This window comes from Mixophyes fleayi, chromosome 9 (assembly GCF_038048845.1).
Source record: "Mixophyes fleayi isolate aMixFle1 chromosome 9, aMixFle1.hap1, whole genome shotgun sequence".
In the NCBI taxonomy this organism is placed as follows: domain Eukaryota; kingdom Metazoa; phylum Chordata; class Amphibia; order Anura; family Limnodynastidae; genus Mixophyes; species Mixophyes fleayi.
Window position 1 is genome coordinate 28377894 of NC_134410.1, and position 14467 is coordinate 28392360.

The 14467-nt window shown below is 42.8% G+C and overlaps 1 long non-coding RNA gene across 1 annotated transcript in view; it reads left to right on the forward strand.

The window, feature by feature from the left end:
* The first annotated feature begins 2177 nt into the window (after nt 1-2177).
* Nucleotides 2178-14467, forward strand: part of LOC142102353 (uncharacterized) — a 281858-nt gene continuing 269568 nt past the window's right edge. The window contains exons 1-2 of the long non-coding RNA XR_012679251.1: nt 2178-2272; nt 5669-5752. This is a non-coding gene — a long non-coding RNA (uncharacterized LOC142102353). The remainder of the gene's footprint in view (nt 2273-5668; nt 5753-14467) is intronic.

Sequence of the window (14467 nt, forward strand, 5' to 3'; positions counted from 1 at the left end):
CTCCCACTACCCTGAAAACTCTGATGGGTATGTGTGGGGGGAAGGCAAGTTCTGGTCCTTGAGTGAAGCTTCAGCAGATCCCAGGGTAAAGATACCCACCCTAGCCTTGTGGCGAAGCTCTTGCCCCCTAAGGGACCTTTTGGTCTCAAGGGTTAGGGATAGAGGGGGCCCTTCTTCTTTTACGGGGCCTGAATTTTGTCGCCCCCTAAGCTTTCTTTTTGTTTTCTACCTTTTTTTTTCACTTGGGGTACGAGAACACCAATCTTAAAGCAAAGAAAAATAATGTAGGGCAGCAGTGAATGAGACATACCTCACATATTTCCTACCCACGGGGCAAAGCTGGGATGGCGGGACAGAGGCCTCAAATCAGGACTGTCCTGCCTAAATCCGGACAGTTGGGAGGTATGTAATAACTCCGTATATGTGTTGCTGCTTTGCTCCAAAACAGATTCTATGTATGAATATGCTTAGAGCCCTATGTGTTTAACATGTAATTATATTTACCTAATTTCGACAAGCTGGGGCTCTATACAGCTTTTGTTGAACTATAAGCTCAAGCATGCCTTGCAAACTACACGTTCCACAACAATTGGCAAGCCACAAGTTCCCTACCTGTCCTGTACAGTTGTCTAGGTGCATCACAATGTTACTGCTATATATAAGTCTAGTATTAAAACAGAACAATTCACAGTTTCAACTGGACAGTACATTCTATTACCATATGTTCCATATATTGACAATAGATCAGTTTAAGTTCACTGATAGGTTGAGGCCATTATGATGTTTGGAACTTATATCAGGAAGTTAATGGGAAATGTGGTTTGACAGCTCATATACTGCCAACGGGTGGGGTACGGAATAATGGCTGCCATTATTCCCACAATACTAATCCAAGCGCGGCGACCCTGAACGGCTACTTCACGACCTGGCTCTAGGGCGACTGCTGTGACCGCCAACTGCCAGGGATCATGACCAATGAAGAATACGGCCACTCTGCATGACGTCACTGGCGACCGCGACGCTCTTCTCCTTGCTGTTAAGGTAGAAATGTATGTATGCTCCCATAGACAATGTACAATGCTAAGCAAAGTACATTGTCAATGGGCGCATATTTACATTTCCACTTTAAGAGCAAGGAGATGAGCGTCGCGGTCGGCAGTGACGTCATGCAGAGTGGACGGAATCTTTATTGGTCGTGATCCCTGGCAGTCGGCGGTCACAGCAGTCGTCCTGGAGCCAGGTCGTGAAGTAGCCGGTCGGGGTCGCAGCATCGGAGTAAGCATTGATATGCTGACTACCACCGCTGCCAACGTGACCACCAGAGCAAAACTACATGTCCCAGGAGCAGGGGCGGATCTAGGCAACTGCTCTACCCGGGGCGATTTTAGGGGGGGGCTATTTAGGCCCCGCCCCCTTTCTAATTTCTAAGGCTGCTGACGGCTGCACAGTATGTGCAGGTCCGTTCAGCATTGGCAGTGTGCTGTCCCGCTGCTCTGATTGTGTTTAAAACACAATCAGAGCAGCCGGGCAGCACACTGTCAATGCTGAACGGACCTGCACAGTGTGCAGCCGTCGGCAGCAAGCCCCTGCTAGGGGGGGCGATCGCCCCGATCGCCCCCCCCTGGATCCGCCACTGCCCAGGAGCCAATACTTTATCAGATTAACGCTTCTTTCATACACTGACAGTAGGCACACATTGGGAAGTTCTTTGTGGTATAACTATTTATAATAAACTATTTAGTTATAAGTATACATACACGTACCACCTATCATTAGTCTCTCTGACAGCGGGACGGGGGGTGGCCACTGAACAATGGGGGCATGACCACAGCACAATGGGGGCGTGACCATGGCACAATAGGGTGTGGTCATACCTCCGGGGCATGCCTAGCCATTTTGAGGTGCCAAGCATAGTTGTCAATTCCGCTTATAACAAGCGGAATCGGGCTTCTATTTTTTGTCAAGTTGCGGATTTTTTTCACTGCCGCGGGTAGCTTGTTTTTGGGCTTGGACACGTTCTCCAAGTTCTCAGGCTGTATAATCGTTTTTTTTTGGGGGGGGGGGGGGGTTCTGTCTGTTACCATTTTATGATTAGTGCATTAATTTTTTTTTTTCGTGGGCGGGTTGTGCAGTTAATTCCTCCAATGAAGTGGCGCTTTGTTGATGGGTGGGCAGAGTCAGAGGAGGACATGGAATAAATCAACAGGAAGACGGATCTGCAACAACCTGCTGAGATAAGTGCTGTGTCTGTACGATGGCTGCACTTATAGAGGTAACACTGCTATATAACACCCTCCCCTCCCATTCAGTAAGCTGCTCTTGTCAGAAGACTGCTTATACTGTTATATCATGGGGCTGTGTGGGATAGACAGACCTGTGTTGTGGATTTTTACTTGCTGGGGCAATGCTGTGGTGTAATTATGGTTAATAAGAATCTCTGTGTATTTGGGGATGATTATTAAATCTGCAGCCATGTCACTTTCCCCCATTTCATAAGGTTAATTTACTGCATTTTCTTCTTCTTTTGCCCTATCAGTGTATAAATGTGTCCTCTTGTGTTTATAAAGGTTTTCTAAAGGGAGATTCAGTGTAGAGATTAGTGTTATAGACAGGGCCGGTGCTAGGGTCCTCGGCGCCCTAGGCACAATGTAAAAAACTCCCCCCCATCTTTCCTTACCATGGCTCCATAAAGCTGGTCCTCTCTGCCGGGTCCCGTCCCTCACTGACACTGTCGGGCCGCGATGATGATGTCACGCCCGACAGTCAGTGATTGGAGGGGAGGAGACGGAGCGCCCCATCAGCTGTTGGAGGGGAGGGCGGCAGTGGTGCTCCATAGCCCCTCCCCCTCCCCATGGATCGATCTCAAGCTGTGCGGCAGCCGTTTAAGGTGTGCTCCGCGTTCGCCGCACAGTTTTAAACTACAATAGTAATTGCTTTTTAATTCTGAGGCGCCCTGCAGAGCCCGGCGCCCTAGGCAACTGCCTAACCTTGCCTAATGGGAGCGCCGGGCCTGGTTATAGAAAAGGACGGTCCCCTGTAAGTTGGGCTTTTTTTTGGTCTTTTTAAGATTGGTTTGGGCTTGTTTTTCACTAAGCGGCTGCTTGTTTTTCATTTCAAAGTTGGCAACCCTGGTGCCAGGGTAACCTGTGCTCCCCTCCAAACACCATATCCGCCACCCATTCACCACTGCTCTGACATGCAGAGCAGCAGTGAACAGAATACCTCCCACCTTTCCCACCAATCAGGACAAATCTGTCCTGATCGGGATGGCGAGACAGAGCCCTCAAATCGGGACAGTTGGGAGAGACGCAGACATGACAGGTTTTACATGAACAACTTTTCTAGAACATTCCTGTACAACAGAGTACATTTATATAATACAGAGTGGTAACACGTTACCACATTTAGTAACAGCGCCACCTGCTGTCTCTCCAGTGTAGTCACTCAAACAACATTAAGGGGTATATTTACTAAACTTGCTGGTTTGAAAAAGTGGAGATGTTGCCTATAGCAACCAATCAGATTCTAGCTGTCATTTTGTAGAATGTACTAAATAAATGATAGCTAAAATCTGATTGGTTGCTATAGGCAAACCCGCAGTTTAGTAAATATACCCCTAAATCTCGCCCTGTTGTTCTATCTCAACATGCTTCTGGTTTTGTTTTGGTACTGTCTGCAGTCTTCATTCTGCAAATGAACTCAGTTACCCCATAAACGCCTGTCAAAAGTGGAAATGGCCATAGAATGGCAGCTGCTCATCTGGAGCTGGATGGTACAGCAGAGAGACCGCACGTTATTTCACCGTGTAGTGTATGCATGATATGGAACCTTTGCATCCGGTATCCTGGGGATCATATGATCACACTGTTCCCCTCAATGCTGGAAAGAGAGACACTGGGGAAGGGGGGGTATATTTACTAAACTGCGGGTCTGAAAAAGTGGAGATGTTGCCTATAGCAACCAATGGATCTGTCATTTTGTAGAATGTACTAAATGAATGATAACTAGAATCTGATTGGTTGCTATAGGCAACATCTCCACTTTTTCAAATCCGCAGTTCAGTAAATATACCGCTGGGTCTACGAAGACCCAGATTGCCTGTTATAGTAAAGAAAAGAAAAGGTCACCTGTAACTGGAGATAATATGTTGGCTCCTCTTAAAGCAATCAAGCAGTTCCTGTAAACCTGTAAATATAATTGTAGTGTTCCCCAAGGTCTGATCTACAGGGGGACATTCTAATAGAAAATAATTAAAGTGAAAACAAAAATATTAAAAAGTAGTGAAAAAAACATTTTTAGTCCATATAACTTTCCCTAAACTACAGAATGTTACACAAATAAGGTACAGATGTAGCAAGCATTAATCTGACACCCAGCGTGTCATATGTGCAAAGATTCACATGTCACTTTAAGGCTTTGCCAGGCTTGGCTGGTCACCATAGGAGGATCTAACTTTTCTAGGTCCACCCCTGATGACCAGCGTAGTCTTTGTTGCAATAAAAATTCAGAGACCTTATTAATTTACTTGCTGTAGTCCATCGCTGGCTTTCGTTCTGTACAGATCATGTGACAATATCCTGCACTCTGTTTGGTGGATAGTTCTAGCCATTCACTAATCAGAGTGTGGAGACCACCCACTACTCTGATTAATGACTGGCCAGCACCTTCCACCAATCAGTGTGTTACTAATCCGTTTTCATGTGTGTATTTTTTTTGTGAGGTCTTACTCTGAAACTGACTATTGTACAGAGTCAAATACACACCTTTGCTGTAGGATGGCAAAATAAGCCACTGACTGAACTTATTATCATTGCTGACCACTATATAAATTGCCAGGAAATGAAAATGGCAACTCACTGTGGCTGGAACCACCTTCCACCACAGGAAATAGGAAGTGATAACTTATCTACTATATAAATGCCTAGTGGCGTGTGTGGGAGAAAAAAAAACCAAGCTGCAGGGCCACCTGCTGGGCAGAGTTATACACTGACCTATATATTTCTTGAAGGAGAAGTGACAGTTGGGAGTGGTTGGTGGTTGCCGGGGGTGACAGTGGGGAGTTTTTAACACCTTAAGTAGCTTGATGAAGAATGTGGCGATGAAGATGAAGGATGAGGTGATGGAGAAAAATGATGAGGTGGTGACATGTGGACAAAACCACGTTAAAAAAGGGCGCTTGCGTCGGGAAGTAACGCTCTTCCCCTGAGGAGGCCTGGGCTAGGCCCAAATGCATGACAAGAACCTTTTTAACACCTTAAGTAGCTTGATTTGACAAGAATGCATGAGTATCATGCACGGGTTAACTTGTTGTATGATATGGACTGCGTGTCTGGCATACTTGCCTACTTTCTCGAAGCTCTTTTATATATATGGTGGCAACCCATAAATCATTAACAATCATTTTAAAAATAATGAAATTATAAATTGGAGTCATATTATCTAAATATAAAAATGAATTTGAACTAGTCCTCAGAGCCCAGCGAGTCATAACAGGTATACTGTTAATTTAATGTTGGGGCTGGTTAGAGGGAAATAGGTCTACTTATTAAATGTGAATATTATTATTGTGGGAGAGAGGCCTAATTATAAACATGAGTGCTATTGTTTTAACACCGGGGCTGATTGGAATTTTCTAAATCTCATGTACCCATTTTTGTTTTCAAAATAGGGCATCCAATATTCCAGGATCAAGACAAGAAGGAACTGAGCTAAAGACACCAGCAGCCACAGGTGGGGAAAGTGACAAGAACAGGTAGGAGAGAGCAGGACAATCTGCCAACTGTCCTGATCTGGTGGGGCAGTCCTGAATTTGCGTGACTGTCTCACTTAGTCAGGATTTTGTCCAACTGCAAGGACAGTTGGGAGGTATGTCCTGCTTCACATCGTACTGGTCATGAAGGCAGAGCTGTGTGTTTCTAACAGTAGTGCACACAGTATTGCCTGTGTATTTGTATAGAATTTGTCTAAAATGATAACCATATAACATCAGTGGCCCCCCAACTTAAGAGCCCCGGGCCCCCTAGAGCCTTAATCCAGCTCTGCTCTGATGGTGTTTTATATATGCCTGATATTCTCTATGTCCATCTGTTGTTGTGTTTTATTTTCTGTCGGCAAAGCATTTTGAATCATTTTCTTTCTATCATTTCACTTTGACCATTTTACTGGGAATACCATGATGTCAGGGTCTACCACCTCCTTCCTTCACTCCCTTTTTCTAGTTCTAGTCCCCTTTTTTTCAGGTTTCTTCTTTTTTGTTTGACTCTGCCCCCTAGGAGAGTTTTTGTTGGAAGATGTTTTGTTGGAATGTTTGGGATCCAGGTATGCCTTAGTTGGTTTTGGGTATACAGGGTGGTATTGGGAAACAGTTTGGATGTTTAATTTTTTATGTCTGTTTGTAGAATTAGGTAATGTGTCATGTACTGCTGTTTCTTTTGCTGGAAATGGGTGTCAAGTAGTCTGTGTCGGCTTGGGTTAGCAGTGCTTGTAGCACAGCCTTTGATGTGTCCCCATGTGTTATTTTCTACTATGGTGGCTAGGCCACCTGGGAGCAGGTCCCTTCGTTTATTATCTTGGAATGTCAGGACCTCAATTACAAGGTTAAGAGATCGTTCCTTATATCTCAACTAAAAAAGTATGATGCAGATGTAATTTGTCTTACTGAAACTCAATTGCTTGGTGGTAAATTGTGCGCACTTAAAAAACAGTGGTTTGGGTGGCCAGATGAAGCAATCAATGCCTTTAGCTCTAGGGGAATGTCACTGTTCATATGGAAACAAGTTCATTTTATTCTGGATACAGTCCAATCAGACCCACTGGGCCAATTTGTATACATAAGGGGTATGTTTAACTCTGCCCTGCTGCCTCTGCTGGTGATATATTTTCCACCTCCTTACAATCGTGATTTGTTTTAAAAACGTAGTAACTTTATGTCCTTAAGCCCTGAAACTCCATTACTCTGCTTTGATGACTATTACTATTAGATGGCAGGAGTGGCTGTGGTCTGTCACTCGGGGGGAAAACAAAATATGCCCAATTAGAGTGTAAAATGGGGTTGGAAGATGTATGGGATCTAAGACATCTGAGGGATGACCAGTTCTCCTGTTTCACAGCCTCCTATCATGCCTTCTCCAGCATTAATAAGGGCCTCTTGTCCACAAGGCTGGTGCCGGCCAATGTTGATGTGATTTATTTACCTCGGGGGATTTCTGACCTCTCCCCACTGGCCCTTACTATCAATCTCCACAGCTCCAAGGGACAAACATTTTGGAAATTGAATCCCTTCTGGCTAACTCTGCTGGGTGATGGATCTGATCTGGTGTCTCAGTGGGAGGAATATTTTGCTACTAATGTACATACAGTGGGTACCCCCATTCTTTGGGATGCTTTTAAAGCCTTCCTGAGGGGATCCATTATCTCTAGTGTCAACTCCTCTACACCAGGGTCCAGACTGAAAGGTGAGGAATTGGAACGGGAGGACCAACACTTGGAGGAAGTATATATAACCTCCCATTTTTAAACCTGATATACTTCGATGGCTGTCTGCCCAGAGGGAGAGGTCAGATTACCTCTTGGATAAATAGAGGTGCTGGTCGAATTTCAAAATTATAGCAAAATACCTCCCTTTCCATCTTCAGAGCTAATATGACAGAGCCAGTATTGTTTAAAGTAAAAATAAATGAAAAGGCCATTACTTGTAATGGGAACCGATCAGTGGAAAACACATTAGCAGGCGCATGCAGCCATCTATCTATAACAGTCCTCAATGTTTTTGTGTTCCAGAGTCCTGACAGAAGATCACAGCTATTAGTAGGATTGTAAAACATTGTGTGTTGGCCCCACATTATCAAATAAACATATAGCACAAAGTACATAAGAAAGAGGGAAATGCGTGAAAAGAACTGTTATGACTTTAGTGAATATTTCCTATTGCTTTGTTTGCATTGATTCATTTTTGTCTCTTGCTGCTGGGTATTCACCATAAACCAGCATTATATGATAACATTGTCCTTTAGTAGCTACCTTACTTTAACTTGTGTAGTAATCAGGAAGTTATATAGGGTTCAGTTGCCACATTGTTTGTCTGCTCAGCAAGATCTGCTGTAACATCCTCTGTCTTTTAATTGATCATTGATTTTTAGTTTATTGATTATATGTTGATGTATGCATTTGGTATTTTTATGCTGTTACATGTCACATATTTAGACATCACTCTGAAGCGATAGGCTGCCTAAACCCCCTTCTCTTACATGATAACACCCTTGCACAGCTACAAGTGAGTGGGACAAAACTCCTAACATTCCAAGCAATCAGGACCTCCTAATACTGTTCTCTAATACAAACATTTTCTGGCCATTCACTTGTGTAGCTATTTCTTACACAGTATATTGGGAGGTATCAGGAGGTCCTTGTCTGCCTCAGAGTATTTAAACTCCCACCAGGGTAGCCAGACGCATTTGATGTACACTATCAACTAACAAAGTGAAAAAAACTATCCGCGCATTTGATGTACACATCTCTGCCCCCATATGTGATTTCTGCTATCTGCATAGTAAAGTTTATTTTGGAAATCCACTCCGTTATAGGTGGACTAGTTTTAAAATTCCAGTATTTTAGGATCTCTGCTTCCGCAGTATTATAATATGTCAGATAGCTCTCTACTTATACTTAGGGGAGGGGGCAGAGGCGGAACTAGCGAGCTGTGGGCCCTGGTGCAGGGGGCAGATGGCTGGGGAAGAGGCAACAGCAGGCCCGACCCTCTGCATCTGCCATGCAGCGGGCCCCATTATCTCTATGGGCCCCGGTGCACAGCACCTGCCGCACGAATGGTAGTTCCGCCACTAGGAGGGGGAGAGGAACAATGTAACAAACACTTCCTGGATGGTCAGATAAAATAATGAGATGTGTTTCACAAGTATTAAAACTCTTTTCCTAGAGAGTAAAGAGTAAGCAGTGATGGCACAATGCCACTATATTTGTACAGTACCCCTTACTGTACGGCCATTTATATATAGCTTTCCCATATCTTCTAATTAAAGATGCACTTTACTTGAGTGCACCGGCATCTACTCCTGCTGTCAAGTTTCTATCCCTTGATCTCTAACCATAGTGTTCAAAATGAACAATATGGACGTGATTTAGAGGTGGACATAAATATGTCTGTGTCTTCTAAAATATTCTTTAATGCACTGCACATGAGCCAAAACTTATACCAAAATTAGATTTACACTTTATTTACACTTACAGCGCCTTGCACCTGGAGAGGTGGATTAGAGCATTCATGTGCACATTCAGTACTGTAGAGGCATAAAAGGCAAGTCAAGCATACCCCCTTTAGAGATGCATCCTAGTAGTGTGTAGGTTGTCTTCCTGTTTTAGTGGGAACAAGCCTCAGGCTTTAGTACTGATGCTGGTCATTGATTGGAGGAGGCACATTCATTCTTTCTTAAATTATTTACTTATTTATTTAAACATTTAAAGAAACTTTGCTTTGTATGCCCTTCCAAAATCGGTTGCCAGTGGCAGCTGTCTTATATTGCTACATTATAGGTTCACACCTCCAGAACTGTTTCAAGGGGCAGATGGTCCTGACAGGAGTCTGGAACGGAGAGTTGTAGGGAGTAGTACTACTTGCTCTGCCCCTTGTCCCTTCCTCTACAATTTTCCCTACTTGGTTCACTTATGAAGCCTTGGCCTGTTTGTTTCCTGGGGTGAAGACTGTATGGGAGACAGTGATGAAGATGATGTCAGCACAAGTGGGAGAATGACAATCACCTATCTCCCACAGCCCCAACAGCTCAGGAATGTGAACAGGCCAGGCATAAAGGTGGCACTTTGGCAAATAGAGGAGGTGGGAGAATAAGACGTGGGAGTGCTCCCCCCTCTAACACCCCACAAAATAATGTTAACTGAAGTAAAATAAATAAATAATAGGTGGTCATGGAGGGCAGATAGCAGGAGGTGGTAAGGAGGGAGGGGCACTAGAAAGACACAAGACATGAGGAAATAATGAAGGAAGGATAGATAAATGGAGGTTGGGGGTGGACATAAGACAAGGGAGTAGCAGATTTTAATGACATGGGTGTAGTGTTGTCATTCGTAATATAAGGGGCAGGGGTGACAAGAGCATTGTGACACTTTGGAAAAGACAAACTTTGTAGGACAAAATAGCTGGGAGCCATATATAATTTATGTGTGTGTATTCCATGTTATGTCTGTGGTGTTTGTATGTTTGGTCAGGGCAGGTTCACCATCAGGGGATCTGATGGGCAGGAGGCATTGACAAGGGGCCAAGACTGCCAAGGGTGCCCACTTTGACTTGCCTACCCACCCCTTTGAATTAAACTTAAAAAAAAAAAATCTCAGCTTTGCGACAGATCCCAGTCTCTGATAGGCTGTAAACATACCGCTCAGTGACCTCATTAGCATGCGGTGCGCTACCAGTCTATCAGTGAATGGTTGCTGCTGCATCACATCAAAGAGGGAGAGAGCTGTAGAGGAAGAGCGTAGGCAAAGAAACATCAAGGTAAGTGAATTGAGGGGTATCTGCTCTTTTACATGAGGAGCAAAAAAGGGACATAGCCAGGTAGTATCTGGATCCTCTCATGGTTCTGAAGTCTCTTGTTTGTGTAGAACGGCCTGACATCGCTGACACTGGTATTGTATTACTCTGCCTCGTTACTGCCAGAACACACTGTTTTCTTGGCGCATTAAATACACAAACCATGGTATTATCAACAGCTGGCTCCTAACTGCTCATTTTCTATCTATATACAGCACAAATTTAATGGAGATCATTATTATGGACTGGGGTTATATTTACTGAAGAACTAAATACTTTTACAAATTAATAGAATGTATATATACACCATTCAGCCATAACATTAAACTAATAAAAGTGAAGTGAATAAGGTTGATTTTCTTGTTACAATGGCAACTATCTTTACCATTTCTGTTCATTGCTTATGTTTTTTCTGTGGAATAAAAATACAAATAAAAAAACTACTATCAATGCTGCGGTAAAAGTCTAAAAACGTTATTTATTCAAATATTTTAACTGGTAGTTTTATGAAATAATATTATATTAGGACTGATTGGTAATATCTTTTATATTATATTTATATCTTTTATATTATCTTTTATATTAGTCAGTCATCATCTATTACTATAACATCATTAATGATTGTATAGCCTTTGGATTGTGTTGATTGAGGAAGTTCCTTTGTTTTCCTGGTGCCAGCGGTGTAGTTGGGCATCTCCAGTATTTTCATGTCAGGAATCGTTTGTTTGGTCTTATGAGAATTAGAAGTGAACTTAGAAGAAGGTGCATCTTTCTCCTCTGGCAACACAATTGGTTTCTTTGCTTTAGAATGGTTTTCTCTTATTTCCATGAACTGCGGATATATAAACAGTAGAAGACCATCATTGATTTTGAATTAAGTTGATCATCTCAAAGTTGTAAATCATTTTTAAGGCATAAACAGGCAACCTGTGGTTCTCCAACTGTTGCAGAATTACATGTATCATAATGCTGACACTTTTACAATTCTACAACAATTGAAGAATCGCAGGTTACCCAAGCCTGCTTTAAGAATAAACTGTTAAAAGAATATAAGTGTCTTTTCCTCACCTCCAATGGTAACAATTTGTTTACTCGCTTCGGTTTATTATTAAGGGTATGGAAATCTTCATATGTATCTACGAACAGATCTCTGTCTAAGAATGCTGGTTTGATGTTTTCTTCAACCTAGGAACAGATTAATAATGACTGTGTAAATGTCAAGACTTGACTGGTTTGGGTAGATATGAATGTATCTAGGACATAGTCATCATCATCATCGTCTATTTATTTATATAGCGCCACTAATTCCGCAGCGCTGTACAGAGAGCTCACTCACTTCAGTCCCTGCCCAATTGGAACTTACAATATAAATCCCCTAACATACACACAGAGACCGAGAGAGACTAAGGGCAATTTAATAGCAGCCAGTTAACCTACCTGCATGTTTTTTGGAGTGTGGGAGGAAACCGGATCACCTGGAGGAAACCCACGCAAACACGGGGAAAACATACAAACTTTACATAGATAAGGCCATGGCCGGGAGTCAAACTCATGACCCCAGTTCTGTGAGACAGAAGTGCTAAACACTAAGCCACTGTGCTGCCCAATAATCAAGAAGGTGTCAGGCACTGTCCCCACACTGTCCATACATGCCGGGGATGTCTCCTGTGCCGAGCCGCGTAAGTCAACGGGACGTACTTCCGGCTTTCGCTGTGTGCGCATGCGCAGTAAGTCCTTCTATCTCCTGTATGTCGGTGGTCAGGTGCATCTTACCGCTGAAATCACGTCCTTCCAATCAGGCGCCACATATTAGTATATAAGGTACCACTTTTCATAATTCTGGTGCCAGCGTGTTGGTTTCACCAGCTCCAGCGTTCCTGACTCCAGTTTCCTGCTTCCTGTTGTTTGCTACTTTGGTCCTGACTCCTGGCTTGTTCCTGACTACACTCTTGTCCTACGATTTGATACTATATGCTGTCTGAATCTTGACCTTTGGCTCGTCTCTGACCTACTCTTTGGATTTTCCCTGTGTACTACGCTATCCTTTGGTATCTGAACCAGATTGCACGACCATTCCTGTTTTCTATCCGCTGTTCTGATAACTAGCTTGGAGAACTGTGACCTGCGCACCTCACGCAGCCAAGACCAAACCTCCTTGCGGGGGTCCCTGGTGAAAACCGGGGGTGCTTTAGATGGGGGCACTGACAAGGTGCCAAGACTGCCAAGGGAGCCCACTGTGACCTGCCTGCCCACCCCTTTGAATTAAACTTAACAAAAAAAAATAAGTAAAAAACCCCCAGCTTTGCGATAGATCCCAGTCTCTGATAGGCTGGAAACATACCAGCCTATCAATGACTGGATAGTATAGATTAATAGTATAAATGAGCTTCTAGGTTATTTCACTTTTAGTAGATGGTTGAAGAGTCCCTTTGCCCACTCAAAATGACATTATATTTACATATAGGCAGAGGTGGGGAACAGATGTCAGCCTGTACTTTCAATGAAAAGACTTTTGGTGAAACTGGGTACATTTTATGAAGAACAGAACATTTTTATAGCCACAAATAACAAGATTAATAAAAATGAAAATATACAAATGTGATACAAGTCATTGAGAATTACATGTATCTGAATGCTGGCACTTATAGTTTTACAACAATCAAATAACCATGACTTACCCAAGCCCACTATAAGGAATAAATTGTTATAAGTTAAAATCATTTAAGTGTCATTTCCTCACCTCCATCGGTAACACGTCCTCTTCTTGTTGCAGTTCATCAATGAGGGTCTGGAAATCCATATCTATGTCTGGGGACAGATCTGTGTCTAATAATGCCGGATGAATGATTTCTTCAACCTAGGAACAGATTCATAATCACTGTGTAAATGTCAGGATTTAACTGGTGCGAGTGCACATAAATGTATCTTGGACATAGTAATTAAGGATTATTTGTGTATGTGCAAAGCTGCGGCCCTGCAGAGAAATTACTGTTATGATGTCATATACCTATGATTGCGCCTGTTTATACAGGTTCTTCTAGGGATTGTTGCTACTAGATGGTGGTGACTGCAGGGGTGTAATACTGTGCTCCTTCTGATATGAGGAGCTGGGGGATTGGGAAGTTCCATTTTCAACTTGGACTGAGTACAAAACAGCACTTCAATCTCCTCACATGTAAAACCAGATATATATCACAGAATACTATCTTTAAATGGATAGTAATAAAGAACCAATATCATCTTACTATTATCTCATCTTACTAAGATAGAAATGAGTTTTCAAGGAGATAAACATTGTAAAAGTTGTTATTAAATACGGGAGTGATCCAGAAATTCAATGTTACGTCTGTGCGTTTTGTATGTTTGGTCAGGGCAGGGTCACCATCAGGGGATCTGATGGACGGGGGGCACTGACAAGGGGCCAAGACTGCCAAGGGAGCCCACTGTGACCTGCCTGCCCACCCCTTTGAATTAAACTTAAAAAAATATCCCAGCTTTGCGACAGATCCCAGTCTCTGATAGGCTGGAAACATACCAGCCTAACAGACTGGATAGTATAGATTAATAGTAAAAATGAGCTTCTGGGGGTTTTTCACTTTTAGTAGATGGCTGAAGAGTCCCTTTGCCCACTCAAAATGACATTATATTTACATATAGGCAGAGGTGGGGAACAGATGTCAGCCTGTACTTTCAACAAAAAGACTTTTGGTGAAACTGGGTACATTTTATGAAGAACAGAGCATTTTTATACCCACAAATAACAAGATTAATAAAAATGAAAATATACAAATGTGATACAAGTCATAGAGAATTTCATGTATCAGAATGCTGGCACTTATAGTTCTACAACAATCAGATAACCATGGTTTTCCCAAGCCCACATTAGGGAATAAATTGTTATAAGTTTAA